The following is a 15,024-nucleotide window of genomic DNA, read 5'->3' as shown; positions in this document are numbered from 1 at the left end:
AGATTTGACATCATTTCGGAAGGTCTTTTGAAGTATAGAGGAAATAATAATAATAATAATAATAATAATAATAATAATAATAATAATAATAATAATAATATAATATTATTATTATTATTAAGTTAATTATTTCTCACTCTCGAAAAACAAAAAACAAAAACAAAAAAAACAAAAAAAGCTAACAAAATGTTAAAATGAGTAAGGACTCCATGGTTTTTGCATCCATCTACAAGTAAGGTATGTATTGCTCGTGGCGTACTACACATCGGTTTTGGATGGTCAGTCATTGCTACAGCTGTCCGAGTCAGCACCAGGCCACTGTTGGTAACAACACTGTTGACCCCTGACTGGTGACGTGGACCGTTAGGTGTATCAGAGAGTTAGGAGAGCCGTACGTTGTAGTTTACAACCGGCGAGTTCACCCACGTCTTTGGTGACCTTGTTCGTACCTCTCGGCTGTTCAATAACACACGCACTGAAGGCCAATTTGACTTTGTCAATCTAAATCATATTTTAATATAGTATTTACGTTTTATACTTGGGTTCTCTGGAAGATTTATGGGAGGGAAAGTAATGAAAGAAGTTGTATCAGTAGCTAAATAAACAGATCTTGTCTTTCATGTACATCATTAACTACCATTTGGTCGATAGAGTATGCCTACATCAAAAGTACTCAGCTGTTTTATTTTTGTTCGTTCACGATACACTGTCCTTAATAGTTAGTTGCCCTGGTCCGTGGCTAAATGGTTAGCGTACTGGCCTTTGGTCACAGGGATCCCGGATTCGATTCCCGGCAGGGTCGGGAATTTTAACCATCATTGGTTAATTTCTCTGGCACGGGGGCTGGGTGTATGTGTCGTCTTCATCATCATTTCATCCTCATCACGACGCGCAGGTCGGCTACAGACGTCAGATCAAAAGATCTGCACCTGGCGAGCCAAAAATGTCCTCGGACACTCCCGGCACTAAACGCCATAAGCCATTTCAATAGTTACTTCCCAAAGCACATTAGCATGCGAATTGGCAGCATCGCAGGAGTACAATCAAATCAATCAATCAATCAATCAATCAATCTCAATCAATCAATCAATACTGATCTGCACTTAGGGCTTCCCAAGGTGGCAGATTCCCTATCTGTTGTTTTTGTAGCCTTTTCTTAAATGATTTCAATGAGACTTGAAAATTATTGAACATCTCCCTTGATAAGTTATTCCAATCTGTAACTCCCCCTCCTATAAATAAATATTTGCCCCAGTTTGTCCTCTTGAATTCCAACTTTACCTTCATATTGTGATGTTTCCTAGTTTTAAAGACGCCACTCAAAATTATTCGTCTACTAATGTCATTCCACGCCATCTCTCCGCTGACAGCTCGAAACATACCACTTAGCCGAGCACCTCGTCCTCTTTCTCCCGATTCTTCCCAGCCCAAACTTTGCAACATTTTTGTAACGCTACTCTTTTGTCGGAAATCACCCAGAACAAATCGAGCTGCTTTTCTTTGGATTTTTTCCAGTTCTTGAATCAAGTAATCCTGGTGGGGGTCCCATACACTGGAACCATACTCTAGTTGGGGTCTTACCAGAGACTTATATGCCCTCTCCTTTCATCCTTACTACAACCCCTAAATACCCTCATAACCATGTGCAGAGATCTGTATCCTGTATTTACAATCCCATTTATGTGATTACCCCCAATGAAGATCTTTCCTTATATTAACACCTAGATACTTACAATGATCCCCAAAAGGAACTTTCACCCCATCAATGCAGTAGTTAAAAGTGAGAGCACGTTTCCTATTTGTGAAACTCACAACCTGACTTTTAACCCCGTTTATCATCATACCGTTGACTGCTGTCTATCTCATAACATTATGAAAGTCATGTTGCAGTTGCTCACAATCTTGTAACTTACTTATTACTCTATACAGAATAACATCATCCGCAAAAAGCCTTACCTCTGATTCCACTCCTTTACTCATATCATTTGTATATATAAGAAAACATAAAGGTCCAACAATACTGTCTTGAGGAAGGTCAGATAAAGCTTCGCCTACTCTAATCCTCTGAGATCTTCAGTCTTCAACTGTTACCTATCATCAGTGAATATTCACGTGCAGATGAATACTTTATTATTATTATTATTATTATTATTATTATTATTATTATTATTATTATTATTATTATTATTAAGTCTCCGTGGCTCAGGCGGCAGCGCGCCGGCCTGTCACCGCTGGTTACTGTGGTTCAAATCCCGGTCATTCCATGTGAGATTTGTGCTGGACAAAACGGAGGCAGGACAGGTTTTCTCCGGATACTCTGGTTTTCCCTGTCATCTTTCATTCCAGCAACACTCTCCAATATAATTTCATTTTATTAATAATCATTGTCCAAGAGGAATGCGACAGGCTTCGGCACATTTCCTATCCTCGCCGCTAGATGGGGGCTTCATTCATTCCATTCCTGACACAGTCGAATGACTGGAAACAGCCTTTAAATTTTCATTTTTTGCATTTTTTATGATTATTATTATTTGTACAGTGTTGTATATACAGGGTGGATCACCTAAAACTACCACCCTGAATGTTTCCGTAACACGATGTGCAGTTAATGAACTGTTTTCAGAGAGTGAAAGTACATACAGGGTTCAGAAATGTAGCCCTTACATCAATTCCAACACTCCTCGGAAAGTGGTTTTTGAGCACTAAGTTTTTTAATGGAACAATGCATATTAACACGAAAAAAAATGAAAGTAGAGACGATTAGAATCACAATGGTTTTTGATTCAGGGTCTATTCGCAAATAGTTCATTACATATAATTTCTAACTGGCAGGCTGAACCAGATCTGTCTGTGGCGATATGTGGTTGAAATTAAAAGTTAATTAAAGTTATAAAAATAATAATATACAATAGATGAAAATAATAAAAATAATGGCATTTTGTCGGGTATACAACAACAAATGTCACCAGAAGTATTTTACTGGAATGAATAATGGCTTTCCGACGGCTTGTGGCATGGGGTGTCGAATGGACTTTTTCTTCGCCCTTCAAAAGTCCGTCTAAATCTGCCGGCTTTGAACCCGCGATCTTGTGATCCAGAGGCCGATCCTGCTGCACTGATCCACAGAGGGAACTATTTAGCTGGTGTGAAAATATGAAACAATGGAAAACAAAGTTCACAGCTATGTGACACAAACCGCGCGCTCAACATGTTCGGTCGAATCAGAAGCATTAGAAAAAGTATTAGAAACAATCACCGTCCTAAGGAGGCAGATAAATGGGGTGGAAATGGGATATTGCTGGCAGTGTAGCCGTCTTACGTTACCAGACATATGTAGAAAGAAGTGTAGATATCCGCAACAGGGTGGGTATTGCTTGCCTTGTAAGGCAGACCCTCCGACGAAGGCGGGCGACATTTGCCGTGCATAGGACACTGAGTGTTATTGTGGTGGAGGATAGTGTTGCGTGTGGTGTATGAATTACAGGGATATTGGGAACAGCACAAACATCCAGCCCCCAAGCCGAGGGAATTAACCATTGAGCCGACCCGGCCGGGAATCGAACCCGAGGCCGTCTGAATGGAAGACTATTACACTGACTATTAACCTAAGGAGCCGGTCACCAGCATTAATGAAACCATAGGATCAAAGTGTTTTAGGTAGTATGGTCATGTAGAACGCATGACCGAAATTACTGCTCGGTATTGCAATATTAAACTTTTGTTGTAGGTTCCCTCGGGCGCTTGATCATTTCAGTCTATTCTTCTTATTCGTATTCTTGGTTTCCTGGCCTTTTTCCTAGTTATCTGGGGTGGGCTTTAATATACGCTCACTGGCCAAAAGTCGTGCGAAGACACCGAATGTGATGGTAATAAAATAACGAGTTGATCATCCGCGAGCCCTCAAAACGACAGCAGTACGGCGAGGCATCGACTCTACAAGGTGTTGGAATCGTTCTGGAGGGATCTGGACCTATGCATCTTGCACTGCTACCCACAATTGGTCTTGTGTAGTTGGTGCAGGGTTCGTGGAGCGTACACCAGCATCGCCAACATCCCATAAATGCTCGATTGGATTAAGATCGGGGGATCTAGAGGGCCAATGTATGGTCGTGACTTCACTGGAGTGCTTCTCCAACCACCTGCGTGTCACCACTCTGGCGCATTGTCCCGTTGAACCAAGGCATCTCCATCAGAGTACTCTAGGACCAGGAAGGGATGCAGATGGTCTGAAAGAATGTCCACATAACGTGCACCGGTCAGCACTCCTTGCAGCCGAAAAATTGGGCCTAATTGCGACCATGAGAACGCCGCTCAGATCAGAACTAAGCCACCTCCCGCCTGAACACAACCTTGTTGACACGCATCATCCATAGCTTTATGGAGCATACCCCACACTTTCACGTGCCCTTCAGCTCGATACAACTGAAACCGGGATTCATCGGACCATACCACACGCCGCCAGTGTTCCATGTTCCATTGCCGATGTTCGCGTGCCCATGCACGTCGTTGACTCTGTGTCGTGTCAGCAAAGGGACACGAGTTGGTCGTCGGCTGGTGAAACCTATGCGGTGCAGTTGTCTCCTTACAGTTCTGTTAGAAATGGTTTCCTCACTCCCAACATTCAACTGGACAGTATTCTGACTCACAGTAGTCCGACGAGCGCCCAGTATGGTTCTGCGGAGGCGACGTGATGTCCGTTCGTTAAACACTTGTTGTCTTCCCGCGCGGTGGTTTACGCGGGTGGTAAAATTATCTCTGCGATATACAGTGCACGCCGCTTATTATGATCACTCTGGGACGCAGATAATTTGATAACATTAACCGGCTGATAACAGTAGCCGAAAAATAAATTTTTCAGGTAGCCTACTGTATTTATTCATAACCTACATACACTACAATGCAACAGATACCGGTACACAGCACTACAATACCGTTAACTGTTTTCAGCTATGTAAAATAGTCTCTAATCTTTGTTTGCTTCTGGTGGTCTCTCAAAAGTCCATTAATATCTAGCGCCTGTCGCATTTCAGCATTCGTTGGTGTTCGGGAAGTTTCGGCAACATCGTCATCGTCAGCATCGCTGTCTCCTGCTCCGTGTTCTTCACCTCTCATATCTAATTCTGCGGAGGTAACTGCCTCACATATGTCGTCTTTGTCTGTTTCGCATCAGTAGTGATGCCCTCATCAGTGTTCATCCATTCCTGAAATTCATCTTCCGTTAAGCCTGTTGGACAAAGTTGAACATCCTCGTCTACTTCTGGTAACTCTCTTAAAGATCCCCCATACCGGAAACAGTTCCTTGTTCTAATGACTGAGACATTATGCCATGAAAGAAATGGCGTACGGCTTTTAGTGCCGGGAGTGTCCGAGGACAAGTTCGGCTCGCCAGATGCAGGTCTTTCGATGTGACTCCCGTAGGCGACCTGCGCGTCGTGATGAGGATGAAATGATGATGAAGACGACACGTACACTCAGGCCCTGTGCCAGCGAAATTAACCAATTAACGTTAAAATTCCCGACCCTGCCGGGAATCGAACCCGGGACCCCTGTGACCAAAGGCCAGCACGCTAACCATTTAGCCATGGAGCCGGACACATTATGCCATGACATGGTTAGAATATGCAGGGCATCGAGAAGGCTGGTTTTGGCAAGGGCATTGGCACTAGTTTTATATGGGTCCTCTATGTTTTCTAAGATTCTTGTACGCATTTCATGGCGACAACACGCTTTCATAGTACGAATGAATCCTTGATCGCATGATTGAATGAAGTCGTATTCGCTGGTAAGAAAACCACATTGATGTTCTGAGCTCACAATTCACAATGTGTGCTGCACAATTGTCAACCAGCAAAACTATTTTACGGCCCAGCCTATTATCCCACTTCAGTAGCCATTCTTTGAACATCAGGGCAGTCATTCATGCATTAGAGTTGGAATTGTAGTCCACTGGAAACTTATTGATGCCTTTAAAGCAACGTGGGTTCATACTTTTCCCAATCACTAAGTCTTTTTTTTTTTCACCAGACACACTCGCACAACATAAAACTCTTACTCGTTCCTTGGAGGTTTTACAGCCTTTAACATCTTCATATTTGAAGAAGTAAGTGTGTTCAGGCAAGACGCGATAATACTCGCATACTTGAGAACGAAATCCGTGAAAAAAAAAAAAAAATGATAACATAAACCGAATTCATGATCACAATAAACGGAAGATTTCCAATGTTTTAGTATTTGTCCGTACCGTACTTCATAAAAGTGATTATATAGGCTAATACGGTTGATAACATTATCCGTGATTACAATAAACGACGTCCACTGTATTGAAGATGCACCCTCGACACTGTTGACTTCGGAAACCCGAATTCGCAATACTATGACCCATGCGCCGTGCGCCGATGATCATCCCACGTTCGAAGTCGGTTAAGTCGCGATATACTGCCATCTTAATTACACTGGTGTCTGTGACAGACTGCTCAGCTAGCCGCAACGCTCAGGGGTCATACACGGCCCATTTTCTAATGGGACACCCCTTCCAGTGACTTTTGACCACTCCGTGTAGATTAAGCGTAATTTTACGGACGGATGGTATCCCTGTGTAAAGGGCTGTATTGTATTCACTATTTCGTGTTTCTGTGGCGTTATTAATGTATTATGACGATTACGAGCAACCAGCCCCCTGAGCTAGAAGATTGACCAAACGTGGTTGAAAACCCCGACCCGGCCGAGAATCTAATCCCGGTCCCTTTGAACCGAAGGTCACTATGTTGAGCATTCTGTGAAGAAGCTGGATCATTTAAAGCTATTTGTTGGGCGATAATTAATCAATAAGTTGGAAAATAGAACGACAGTATGAAACTCTGTTCTCCACAAGGTGTCTTACACTGGGATGGGTCTAAATGCTTTTTGCACCAACTACACCAGTTGGAAGTCCCTGGTCTTCCTGTGTACCGACATTTCGCCTGCTTCTCTGTTTAGCATTATCAAAGCCAGTGTGCGCTAGTTGTGAAGCAGCCTACACATAGCTTATGTGTTCGTGAAATGTACTGAGAAGCCTCGTTAATGAACTACTTTCGGGGACACATCTGTGACACTCCTTCACATCTTTAATCCGATATTACGAAGGTAGATCAAATATAAATAACCGGACTTGAAACTGGTGCGGTGTATTTTAACGTTCATTATTATGACAGTAGTGAGAAGCTAGGAATGTTTCACTGTCAGCGTGGATATAAACACAACTATCATTATTTTGGACGGCATCAGCAGCGAGCGGTATTTTGCTGTAGATAACGTGCCTTTTGTGCGATTGATTCCTCTAGATGTTTATCAAGATAAAAAACTGAAATTGGCTGAGCTAGCAGAACAGGTCGTGGAGTTGAATCCTTCCATCGCCTACCTGGTCTGCTTCACCTCGGCTCTAAGCGTGTAGGTTTCCTACGTACACACTTAGTTGAGGGCTGAACAAACTATTCTTTGTCACCGTTGTACGGTACATAATACAAGTGACCATCTGTTATCGGTTGGGTCATAAATTCGTGATAAGGGCTTTTTTGATTCAAACTACGCTATTTCATATTCTTCATTTAATCTACATTTCAGAGATTTACAGTAAGCAGTTGCAGTGGGAGCAAAACGAGTGTATCCTCCTTCTCTTTAATATAATCGGAGGAAATGTAATCTAACAGTATAATACAAAAGCACCGGGTGTTCGAAGTTCGTTCTTATTCTGCTATTTGCTTACTGTTAAGATTTTTATTATTATTTTTTATGTATGTCTGTCACTGTTCCTATGATATAATATTTTGCTCAGAACAATACTTTTACAGTTAGCACTCAACGAGTTCCTCAACATCGAGTAGCAAATTTCAGTAAGCCTTTCGATTATACTTACCTCTTGATTCTACAGCGATACAAATAGAAAGAAATAATACAGTCCACTTGCGCACTAAAAGTGTGGCCCATGTAGGAACGGTGATATAGGTTGGTAATGAAATGCCTAACAGCGTCATCTTCTCTAGTGCCATCCTACTTTTCCCTTTAGCGTTCATCTTGTTACATGATTGGCAAATTACTTACCGTCCCAAACACTCAAAAAAAGAATTGAAGAGATAACACTCACCCGCCCCTCTGCAAAATTGAGTTTCTGATCGTATAAAAGGATCAGTCAAATGTTTATTATTTAATTTATTTAATTGACCTTTGTTGGTACAACATTTGGTCATCCTCCGTGTACAAGGAACACTCACAGCACACATACAAAAATATATATTGTCAGTGCAAAGTACATATAAGAATTAAAACCAAATTGCCACAGTCTTCAAATAGAGAACACTACACTGAATCTCTCTTCCGGGAGAAGAGGGGGAGAACAATAAAAAAAACACAACAAAACACTAAACACTAGCAACAATGCGAAGAGCTCAAACTCAAATTCTTATTTCCGCGGTTCTCAAGAAGTCCATCACCGCATTGAGAACTGAATTGTTTTCACCGTGCAACACCAATGCACTGGAACGGCACTAGTAGATCAGATAGTGCAGATAGAAAGCGGCTTCGAGAAGCTTCATAAAGGCCACACTTGAACAAAACGTGGTTGAGATCTCCATCCTCCGTCAGTCAAATGAAAACCCGTCATTTGCCAAGTAGTCGAACGTTCACCAGAACTATTCAGATATTTATTCCACCGGGTGTTGAGATAGTCAGTCTCATTCGTGAAGAAGCTGGTGAGCTGTGGACGGAACCACGCGTGTACCCAGTCGCACACGTCGTCGTCGACCGATACAAGCCGATGTCCACGAGCATGGGACCACAATCAATGCTCACGCTATGAAGATACGAAGGCTGATCAACAAAGACTGATTTTTTCACAGATGTTTATTACTCCAATGTTTATTTTTTCAAAGTAGTCCCCTCGTTCTTCAATGCACTTTTTATACCGTCTCTGCCAGTCCTTGAACACATGCTGCAGACCATTCTTTGTTAGGACCTTGAGAATCGCCTCACTTTTCTTGAGCACTGCTTCAGAGTTCTCAAATCGAATGCCCCTAAGCTTTGCCTTTAGTGATGGGAATTAAAAAAATCACAGGGGAAAGATCACGGCCATAAGGTGAATGCGGTACACAGGTAATGTTGAATCGAGCCAGAAACTGCATTACTTGATTTGCGACGTGAGGCCGTGCATTGTTATGATGAAGTCGCCACTCAGTCCGAGAAAGCTCTGGTCGTTTCTTTGCAATGTGCCTCCTCATTGTAGCCAATACTGACGTGTAGTAACAGTAGTGTGAGGGGGGACTGCATGCTGGTAAATCATTCCATTAGAGTCAGAAAAATGTGATCACAATCACTTTCCCTGCAGATGGAACAACTTTTGCCTTTTTTTTTTTTGGCGATTTCCACACTGTGCTGGCCTTTCGTCATAGGGGTGCCGGGTTCGATTCCCGGAAGGGTCGGGAATTTTAACTACCATCGGTTAATATCGCTGGCACGGGGGCTGGGTGTATGTGTTGTCTTCATCAACATCTCATCCTCATCACGACGTGCAGGCCGCCTGCGGGCGTCAAGTCGAAAACCTGCAGTTGGTGAGCCGAACATGTCCTCGGACACTCCTGGCACTAAAAGCCATTAGCCATTTCATTTCATTTTTCACACTGTGCTGGCTTGTTTTCCTTCAGGATCACAATGCTGCTTCAGCTTTTCGCAAGTTTCAGTGGCTGTATGGTTTAAACGAAAACAGAATTTGATTGTGCTGTACTGCCCCTCTCGCGTCACCTCCATTGTCCGGTATGCGAAATGCACGTAACGTCTACAAAATAGAGCATTACTACCAACCTACCGATACAAGAGTGCTGCCGCCTACGGGCATTATACATAAAACCCGCTCTTTTCGAATATTTATGTTACAGATAGGAAACTATCACGGAAGCTACAGGGAAAAAATCAGTCTCAGTCATTGTTGATCAGCCCTCGTACGGTGCAGAAACGGAGGTTCGCCATGAGGTAAAAACCCCTGGGCATGGTTGTAAACGGCACAATCATTCTTCTCGACAACGCCCGCCCCGACACTGTAAACTCTTTGAGGATTAATTTGGGTGGAAAACTCTTCAACAACCTCCCTACAGCCCAGATCTCTCCCCAAGCGATTTTCACATCTTTGGGGAGATGAAGAAAGACATTGTGAACATCGGTTTGCGTCGGACCACGATGTGTGTGGCCGTTTACAGATGTGGTTCATGAATGAACTCCCATCTCATCACCCAGCGAGATAAATGTCTTAACAGTTCTGGTAATTACGTTGAGGTACGAAATTAATGTTCTTCTATAGATTTTGTTAGATGTTCAGTTTTCATTTGACTGCCCTGTATTCATTGCGCTTGCCCATGTATTATTTTTTCCCATTCATGGCAGATTTCATTGAGGGTCTGTTTCTTGTCCTCTTTATTTTACAGCGAACGTGACATTGGTTAATTGGTTCGTATTTCTTTCTCCGGATGTATTTCAAGTCAGTGAAAGAGAGAAGCCGTAAGGGCTGGGTGGGGTGAGGTGTTAGTCAAGTAAATCCGGAAATCTGCGGATACGGGCCAGATTTTCTGCATGCAAGTGTACATCTTGGAAATGTCAAGGTTCAGAACCGAGGTTCAAGGGGAGATTTCCTATAACTTGAAGAATATCCGAACTATTTTTATTGAAGCTGTTTTCATTCACCACAAACCAATGAACCCTCTCTTCATAAACACGCTTCTGTGATGATATGACTACAGTCAGGTCTATTCCATGACAGTGGTCTCAGATTTTTGATGATGATTATCTCTGGGCACCCTGTAGGCTTTTCAGATCTATCGCTAATGGAGGCACGTTAACATTATTATTAAATTTTTTATTTCCTACTTGTTTAACATCGCACTAACACACCGTAGGTTTTCGGCGACGGAAGGGGGGGGGGGAAGTGTTAGGATTGGGACGGTAGCGGCCGTGGCCTTAATTAAGGTATAACCCCCTGCATTTTCCTGTTCTGAAAATAGGAAACCACGGAAAACCGTCTTCAAGGCTATCGACGCTGGAATTCGAAACCAGTATCTTGTTCTTTTCCGACCCTAACGGCATTAGAGCAATCGAGGACAGTCATCTATTAGGGTCATTTGTAGGGAATGTTATCACTTAAACTCGTTGAAAAAGCGTGAAAATGCATCCTTTTATTGATAAAGTGTAGATAAACCTCCGAGTATCTAGCCCAGCAACTCCTTCCTTTTGGTTGGGCTTGTATTCGGGGATTATATATTTTCTAAAGTGTATACAGATGTGAACAGTGTACGACAATGTCGCGAAGCTGCTAGAATGATGACGTGATGATAATGTGCCCAGTACACCAAGAAAACAGTCCGACTCGTTGGCTGAATAGTCAGCGTACTGGCCTTTGGTTCAGAGGGGCCCGGGTTCGATTCCCGGCCGGATCGGGGATTTTAACTTTCATTGGTTAATTCCAGTGGCCCGGGGGCTGGGTGTTTGTGCTATCCCCAACATCCCTGCAACTCACACACCACACATAACACTATCCTCCACCACAATAACACGCAGTTACCTAGAAATAGCCACACGAAATTAAATTATGACCAAGAAAGGAGTAGTAGAAGGGCAACACACTCGCCTCCTTGAGTGAAAACCCGCGGTCAAATTGCGAATATATCTCCGTGCACTATCGTCAGGAAATAAATAAAAAAAATACAGCATTCAATTCATTACAATGTTTTTCACCAATGTTGTCTGTTCAGCCTTTTTCTTCGTTACTTGGGAACGAAATTATATCTGTTAAATCCCTTCAGAATATAGCTTCTTCTAAAATGAAACAGCAGAAATGTGACTGTTCTAGAATTTCAAGCTCATGGGTCTGAGTTGTCACAATAAAACACCTGAATTGCCACTATTGTCAGACGATATCGAACCCGCTATTTTGAACGACTGACCGACTGCGCCAGAGAGGTCTGCCAACATGATGGATTTCAGAGTCAGATCTGGAATTCAGGTAGTTGTTTCTCACTTGTAACGAAAATGGAAAAGAACCCAGTTCGTGGAGGAACATCGACTAACTATAGTGTTACGTCGAGAATTAATTACAATCATTTAATTTAAATATAAATAAAAGGAAATTGGTTGCAAGAAGATTTGTACATAAAGAGCAAACATCCGATGATCACCTCTATTAACATCAATTCCAATTTATGTTTTTACTAACTGATGTACCCGTTCTTCGCTACGGGATTTTCAGAAAGACTGACTTTGTGGTTTTCCTATCTGAAGTCAACATAGGTTATTACAAAACGTCAGTAGGAAAATTAGCGATTAAAAGCAATGTTACCATATAAAATACTCGATCAAATGAAAAACCGCACGTTTTCTCACTTTTAACGAACACTACTACGGTGCTGATCTAACAGTCCAAAGTTCCAGGGCTGGAATGGCCAGGCCGCAGACAGCCGTGAACACTCCTCTGCCTTTATTCCGTTAAATATATGCACTCTGCTTATTACAATCAGTGCCTCAGAGTAGGAATTGAATAGCTTGAATGCTTTGATGAACCAGTGTGTTACGTACCAGTAGTATCAGAAAATTTATGAAACAGAGGAATGGCATGCTAAAGAAGAAAGTTATCTAACTCCCAGCTACTTCCCGCCAATATGCAGGCAGGCTGTTACACTCGGTACGACCGAGCGAGTTGGCCGTGTGGTTAGGGGCGCGCAGCTGTGAACTTGCATCCGGGAAATAGTAGGTTTGAACCCCACTGTCGGCAGCCGTGAAGAAGGTATTCCGTGCTTTCCCATTTGCACACCAGGCAAATGTTTGGCTGTAAAGGCCAAGGCCGCTTCCTTCACACTCCTACTCCTTTCCTATCCCATCGTCGTCATAAGTGCACCATAAGTTGGTGCGATTTAAAGCATACTTTAAAAAATATACTCTGTACGCAGCAGTAATCCTATCTATCGGATATGAGTGGCAACAGTGGACACAAAGCACATCACAACAAACAATGGTCAGTGTAATGTTATTGTTGATCCATTTTATTAGCTTTCTAAATTGTAGGCCTTTACATTTAGTTTTATCTCGACTTAGTGATATTAGGGCGTCTTATAAAATTATTTATAGCGTAGACTTTCGTTTCTTATTCTCCGACTTTATGTACCGATTTTCATTAAATTCTGTTTACCCATTTTGGTGTGACTCGGCGCTGGTATGGACTTAGTAACAAAAATTCAAATTCATGAATATATCTGTGATAATAGCCGGTACGGTAACAATGCATAAGACAAGAATGATCGTAAATTTAACACTATATAACTTTAGTGATGCAGTATTTATATCTATACGACCAGTAATAGCATGAATATTTGAGAATTAAATTTTAGGCCTTCCCCTAAACTACCATTTCGTTCAGCGTGAATAAAGTTATTTACAGCCTAGATTGTAGCGACTTATTCCCCGACTTTGCATACCGATTTTCATTATATTCTCTTCATCCATTTTCTCGTGATGCGTGTACATACATACATACAGACAGACAGACAGACAGACAGACAGACAGACAGACAGACAGACATTACAGAAAAATTATAAAGTGCATTTGCTTGTTTCTGTGGACACGACTGATACAGAAATACCATCCTTTTTAATTCTGATAAATGTGCAGACAAAACTCTTATTTTATATATGTAGATTTGTATTACAAGTAAAAATGGAATGTTGACTAAATTGTTTGCCGAATTCAAACCTTTTACAACTGCAGCCATTCAAGAAGACAGAATTTCATCGAAACACTTCATGGAATAATTCATGAAGAAAGTTTTACTAATGATCTGTCTGTTCAAGAACCTCAAGTCTATCTGTAGTGCACTATCTTGCACCACTTAAGTTCATTCGGAGGACGTAACGCTACGCCAGGATATGGACTGCTGCCCGCATTCCTCAGCACACAAGGTACATAATATGAAAGCCCTCGAGGAGACGCATCATAAAGATACACTAATGGTACATATAAAGTATGAGAATCACTTAACACTACTCGGCACTGCGGTACGCTCCTTGCAGGAAGACAGCATTATGACTCTTCTAACACGGACCAAGAACTACTGAGGAAAAGCCCATTTTCTCCACCAGGATTTATAATTATTACTAGCTGAAACCCGTCAAGACATGACGGTCAGTGGGGCAAATACAGTCGAAATCGATTATAACAACTCCGAACGGACCACCAATCAACGCTCGTTTTAGCTGATAGACGCACAAACAGTTTTTTTTGTTTTATTGTTAGAAAATGGCATATCTGTAAGTTTTTTAGGCTGCACACTTACATGGTTAATTAACAGACGTTAAAACTTCAAAACATGAAAACAAGTACTGTATTTACAGTACAGTATTTGTGGAGTGGGACTGCGAGCAATTTCATTGGCTTTCGCTTGAAGAACAGGTACATTGATCCACACTTGTACTTTACTGCTTGAACCATCTAAGTAAAGATTCTTCAGTATCTGAGATATTCTGGTACGCTTGACCTTTAAGACGTCTGTTTCCCCATTTTCTAATCGCCATATTATGTGTGCCTTTTCTACACTTCCTTTTTACTTTACGACGTCTTCAGAGCGATGCTTGCATTGACTATTTAACAGACGGGGTGAAATCTACATTGTTGTCAGCAATCCGCAAATACGTAACAAACAAAAATCAACATTGGACGTTATAGCCGATACATTTTTTCGAAAATGTGACCAAAATACCTCGTTTTATATGGTATGTCGTAATAAGCGACGTCGTTCTAAGCGAGTTTTAAAATACAGTGTTTGTATAGGATTAGGGTGGGACCGTCAGATATCGTTATGTCCAACACGTCGTTAAAGACGATGTCGCAATAAACGGTTTCGACAGTATTTATTGAAGGGTTTCCGTATATACGACATACCTTGTACTTTATTTTTTTACAATTTTATTTTTACTTGTTTACAACATGCTTTACGTCGCACCGACACAGACATGTCTTATGGT

This window comes from Anabrus simplex, chromosome 1, assembly GCF_040414725.1.
Source record: "Anabrus simplex isolate iqAnaSimp1 chromosome 1, ASM4041472v1, whole genome shotgun sequence".
NCBI classification, from domain to species: Eukaryota; Metazoa; Arthropoda; class Insecta; order Orthoptera; family Tettigoniidae; genus Anabrus; species Anabrus simplex.
The sequence above is the reverse complement of the archived record's forward strand: the minus strand, read 5'-3'. Positions refer to the sequence as shown.